Raw genomic sequence first — 6,324 nt, 5'->3', positions numbered from 1 at the left:
GAAACATGAAAGAATGGTAAAATGACATTGTAATAATCAGAAAGAATGAATGGAAAACAAAGTAGGGATATACAAGTTAAAGAATAAAATCAACTTCATGGATAGGATAAATAGACAAAGACTTTTCCCTGGGGTGGGGGAGTCCCGGACAAGAGGGCATCAGTTTAGGTGAGAGGGGAAAGATATAAAAGAGACTTAAGGGGCAATTTTTTCGTGAAGGGGGTGGTACATGTATGGAATGAGCTGCCTGAGGAGGTGGTGGAGGGTACAATTGCAACATTTAAAAGACATCTGGATAGGTATATGAATAGGAAGGGTTTGGAGGGATATGTACCAGGTGCTGGCAGGTGGGTCTAGATTGGGTTGGGATATCTGGTCGGCATGGACGTGTTGGACCGAAGGGTCTGTTTCCACGCTGTACATCTCTATGACTCTAATACAAGTCCACTGCATTTTCCTGTTTGCCCATTCTAAATATTGAATATTCCTTGACGTTCCTGTCTCGCCCAGAACTGGTCTCAATGCCACAGGAATCTGAAACTCTCCTGTGTGCACCATCTCTTTAGCTACGTATTCATCCAATATATCCTGCTATTTCTACTCAGATTAGCATGTGCTATTGAGATCCTACTTTTCAGCTTGCTTCTGATCTCACTATATTCTGCTATGAGGATCTTGTACCCTTTCTCACCTATGTTGTTTTTACCAATCCCTTCCAGATGTCCTATAGCCACTCTGAGACATCCTTGACCCTAGCACCCTGGAGGTAACATAGTTCTAAAGAATCGTTACTGGACCTGAAATTTTAACTCCGCTTTCTTTCCACAGATGTTGACAGACCTGCTGAGGTTTTGCAGCAATTTCTATTTTTGTTTCAGATTTCCAGCATCTGCATTCCCTTTCTGCCTGTGGAATCTTATCCTGTGGTGTGACAATCTCTCTATAAATGCTATCTACAATTCTCAGCTTTGTGAATGCTACACGGTGTCCCAGGCCACCGCACTAGCTCCAAAACCCAGGCTTCCAGGAGCAGCAGCAGGAGCCACCTCCTGCAAATATACTGGGAAATGTACCGCATTGAGCAGACGGAGCACACCAGGGCTTTGGGTTCTCCTTCCATAACTTACCCCTTTAAATTAAACACTTTGGAGGATGCTTAATATCAGATAATATCAATTTCTCTTGGCCTTTCTTTCCTGTTCTTTCTTGCTACAGAATACAGCCCTTAGAAACTGTCAACTACAAGAAGACTTCCCAAGCTATAAGCGATAGATGTTGTAAATATTTACCTGACCTTATCTGTTCTTACAAATCAGCTCTTTTCCTTGGAACCTGTAATCCTGCAATTGGGTAAGACCACTCTGGTTTTCCTGTGATGTCACTCTTTGTTTCTTCCAACAAGTAGCATACCATTCTCAGACTGTTTCCTTGTGACACTGACTGAGCACCACCTTTCCCAGACTACTTCACTCTGACATAAAACAATGAGAACACTCTTCCCACTTAGCTTTCATAATTTCAAAAATATACTTTTTTCATAAAAAAAACTTGAAATACATGCATGGTCACTCGAGCACTTCCATTCTATTGTCTTCACATATGGAGAGCAAACAAACCAAAGGCATTTCTTGCTTATATAAGACTATATTTACATACGTTTGGGTCTGATAACTGAATGGACCCCCACATAACTTTGGCAGAAAGGCCTTAGAAGGTAATCTCTCCCCACAGTGCCTTGGCGGCTGCTGCCCTAAACTTTAGTGCGCTCTCAGCATGTAGTCCTGGACATTGGAATGTGCCAGTTTGCAACACTCAGTTGAGGTCTCATCCTTGCTCCGGAAGACTAACAAGTTTTGGACAGATCAAAGAGGTTCTTCCATGTAGTTGATGGTCCTCCAGTTGCAGTCTGTGTTTGTCTTGGTTTGTCCTGGGGAACAGACCATAGAGCACAGCGTACTGTTTCATGGAGCTGCTCGGGATGAATCTGGGCACAAACCACTGCATCCCTCTCCAGACTTCCTTTACAAAAGCACATTCCAGCGGGGATTTGTGATAGTCTCTATCCACTGCAGCCCCTTCGAGGGCAGCATATGATGGTGCACAGAGTCAAGGTGTACATGAATAATCTCACAGGTAGAGCCTTTCTCACCACCAGCCAAGTGATGTCTTGGCACTTGAGCAGAAGTTCTGGTGATGAGGCATTCTTGTCAAGTGACTTTGACAATCTGCTCAGGGAACAACCCAACAGTACCCACCATCTCCTTTTCACATAGGGTCTCAAGGATGCTATATGCTACCACTTCCTGATGGACTTGTGGTCAAAGGTGTTTTTCTTTGCAATTTTCTCCACAAAGAACAGTTTTTACATGCCGCTGAGCATAGTCCCACCCTTTGCAACAAAGGGCAGGTAGAACCTCAGTACCTTGTGACACCTGTGTACCCAGGATATGCGCGCAGCTTAATGCAACCACACAAAGGTGTCCATCAGGATAAGGGTAGCTTTAGCGTGTGTGTGTTCTCCCCCTCTCCCCATCCATCTTAAACTTCTACATGACTGCAATGGCACAGGTTCAGAGAATGGGCCAGACCTGTGCCATATACAACAACAGAAAGTATCTCACACCTGAAGACCAGGTTTTTACTTGCAATGGAGAGGGAGTGGTGCTCCCAAAAGCCCAGTTTCTGTCTCACCTTGATGATATGCACATCCCAAGGTTTTGCACACACCCTGACCCCTCTAAACCATATTCCCAGCATTTTCAGATAATCTAGGAAAAAGAATCAGTTGGCCCAGTTCCCACAGCACATGGCTTCGTTCTTGCTTCAATTTATCTTGGCTCCCGAGGCTAGTTCAAACTGGTTGCAGATGGTCATGAGTCTGCGCATGGCCAGCAGATCTAAGCAGGAAACAGTGACACATCTGTATATATGGAGGCTTTGACCTACAGGCCTCCACTGCCTGAAATAATCACCCTTTCTAGCTTGCATCCTTCCTGATGTTCTCAGCAAAAGGCTATATATAGCAACAAACAAGGCAGGAGAGAGTGAGCATTTCTCCTGACTCCAGATCTGATTAGGAAGCTTTCTTATAGCGAGTTTTGAGGAGATTTGTAGCTCAGGTTGAGGTTCTGGATGTAGGTTTGTTTGCTGAGCTGGAAGGTTCATTTTCAGATGTTTTGTCATCATACTAGGGAACATCTTCAGTGAGCCTCCGGATGAAGCATTGCTGATGATTCCTGCTTTCTGTTTATATGTTTGTGTTTCTTTGGGGTTGTGGTGTTATTTCTTGTGATGGGTGGGATATTCTTCAGAGGGTTGGTGTAAACTTGATGGGCTGAATGGCCTGCTTCCACACTAGGGATTCTATGATAGTAATCTCAGATTTACATCCAGTGACATGTGAAAGCAAGATCAGCAGAAGTGTAGACTAAACAATCTTGCAGCTGGAAGCATAGTTTAGGAGAGAGGAATTTAGATTCTTGAAACATCAGAACCGATTCTGGAGATGTTGGAACCTTTTGAAGCTGGATGGGTTGTACCTCAGTGGGATTGGGACCAGTATCCTCACAATGTATTTGCTAGTCCAGTTGGGGAGAGTTTAAAGTAGAATGTTAGGAATCTGTGAACCTGACTGGGAGACAAGACTGGGGAAACAAATGGAGGAGAAAGTGAGGACTGCAGATGCTGGAGATCAGAGCTGAAAATGTGTTGCTGGAAAAGCACAGCAGGTCAGGCAGCATCCAAGGACAGGAGAATCGACGTTTCAGGCATAAGCCCTTCTTCAGGAATGAGGAAAGTGTGTCCAGCAGGCTAAGATAAAAGCTAGGGAGGAGGGACTTGGGGGAGGGGCGTTGGAATTGCGATAGGTGGAGGGAGGTCAAGGTGAGGGTGATAGGCTGGAGTGGGATGGGGGCGGAGAGGTCAGGAAGAAGATTGCAGGTTAGGAAAGCGGTGCTGAGTTCGAGGGATTTGACTGAGACAAGGTGGGGGGAGGGGAAATGAGGAAACTGGAGAAATCTGAGTTCATCCCTTGTAGTTGGAGGGTTCCTAGGCAGAAGATGAGGCGCTCTTCCTCCAACCGTTGTGTTGCCATGGAAACAAATGGAAATGAAAGATAAAGTACAAAGCAAAAATAGAAGTCGGTGGAATCAAGGGCTAGCAGCAAGTAGGACTTGAGTACAAAAAAAACTGAAAAATTGTAAAAACAACTAGCCTGAAGGAGCATTTACAATAAGATAGCTCTTGTATGCTGGTATAATATCATTTAGATTATGGAGATAGAGGTGCTTACATGCACTCTCTCTGTGCTACTGTTACCTCCTTCCTACCAAAATTCATTCATACTCTGCTATTCTCACAACTGCATGCAGCATCTTCCCTTGCTTATTTTTATCCTCTCCAACCCTAGTCCACACTCAATCAGGATAGCTCACCACTTTTCCTTAACCTGTACCAGCACCAAGAGCTGTGCCACCTATTTTCAAACAACAAAGAACAATACAGCACAGGAACAGGCCCTTCATCCCACCAAGCTTGCACTGATTCTTAATCCTTATTTTGACCGCTACTTCTTGCCTATTCATGGTTTGTGTCCCTGTGTTCACCTCCTGCTTCTATCACCTCCACTGGCAGTGTGTTTCAGGCACCCACCACCCTCTGTCTGAAATATTTTCCCCACACTTCTCCCCTAAACTTTCCGCCTCTTACCTTGAACCTGTGCCCTGGTGTAGTTGACCTTTCCACCTGGGAAAAAGCCACTGACTATGTACCCTGTCTGTGCCTCTCATAATTTTGTAGACCTCTGTCAGGTTGCCCTTCAGCCTTGATGTTTCCAGTGAAAACAATCCGAGTTTATCTAACTTCTCATACCCAGAACTCTCCAGACCAAGCAACATCCTGGTAAACCTCTGCACCCTCTGCAAAGCATCCACATCCTTCTGGTAGTGTATCAACCAGAACTGTCCACAATATTCCAAATCTGGCCTAAAGTTATATACAGCTATAACATAACTTGCCACCTTTTACATTCAATGCCTTGGCCAATGAAGGCAAGGGTGTCTTCTCTTGACCACCTTATCCATCTGTGTTGCTACTTTCAGGGATCTCTGGACCTGGACAGATCCACAGATCATCTCACTCAATTCCTGCCTTTTTTTGTTTCAGGAGAAAATGACCCATATTAGGCCAGAAAGGCCAGGACAGCTAGTGGATTTCCAACATTTGGTTCCTCACCCTAGGAGGAGGGGATCTTGACCCTTACTGGTGAGGACCAGGACCAGTCTTGAGGGGACTTTGAAGCATTTATATCTTGGCAACCAGGAAAGAAGCATTGTTCTTTGCTGCGTTACTACCCCATTACTTCAACTGTGAATGTATTATTAATGTGCCATAACTTTTAACGTTGGTCTCTCTCCTTGCAGGTACCATGGTATTGCCATGGTCTCAGTGGTCAGGAGATCATGCCACGAGATATTCCATCCTTCATCTCAGAGGAAGAGAGCGTAATGTCTCAAAGGATCTACTGGCAAAACAGCCTCTTGCACCCCCCAGTTCAGATACTAACATTTGCGTGGGTATCTTAGCTGGATTAGAGGCAGGAGCACCTGGTGAGCATGTTACTGCAACATCTCAACAGGTTGACAAGGAAACTTTGCCCTTGGTCACTGGCAGTCAAAGATCTGCCAGAGACCAGGTACCTACTCAGCATCAGGCTGTAGATGATCCTACAGCAATTCATGACTTTATTGGCATGCACAAACAGACACAGGAGTAACAGCCAGATTTGTCAGGCACACCGAGCTAATTGACATAATGATTGCATGACTGCAACAACACCATTAGACCCTGTGGGCTGCCATGGAGAGACAAGTCCAGCAGTCAGTCATTTAGTGTTCTGGATTTCTGCACAGACCTGCAATTCATTGCTGTACCCTAGATGCTCTGTGCCAATGGCAAAACTACAGTGGGACAGGAGACCTTGATCTTGCCACAAATGATCCTTCTTTATAAGGGGACAGGGTGTTGTCAGTAGGCACCAAGCCAGAGAAGGAACTGTAGAAGGATCAAGGACGTTCCTCTTAGGATATTCCAGATGTGGCTGAACCTTCCATTTCCACCTTACCTAGCTCCCTCAGCCCTGTGGGAGTTCAAGACAAGGAGGGTGCACCTATCTCGGGCAGGAAACAGCCTGTCTAGTCTCTCTAGCCACAGATGCCACCAGAGTCAGCTGATCAAAACTCTGAAGAACCAAATGGATCATTTGTAGGGTAGATTAACTTCACCCAGCTGCACAACTGGGAGTGCACTGAGATGTAGGAGAGAAAG

Source organism: Chiloscyllium plagiosum, chromosome 40 (assembly GCF_004010195.1).
Source record: "Chiloscyllium plagiosum isolate BGI_BamShark_2017 chromosome 40, ASM401019v2, whole genome shotgun sequence".
In the NCBI taxonomy this organism is placed as follows: Eukaryota; Metazoa; Chordata; class Chondrichthyes; order Orectolobiformes; family Hemiscylliidae; genus Chiloscyllium; species Chiloscyllium plagiosum.
The sequence above is the reverse complement of the archived record's forward strand: the minus strand, read 5'-3'. Positions refer to the sequence as shown.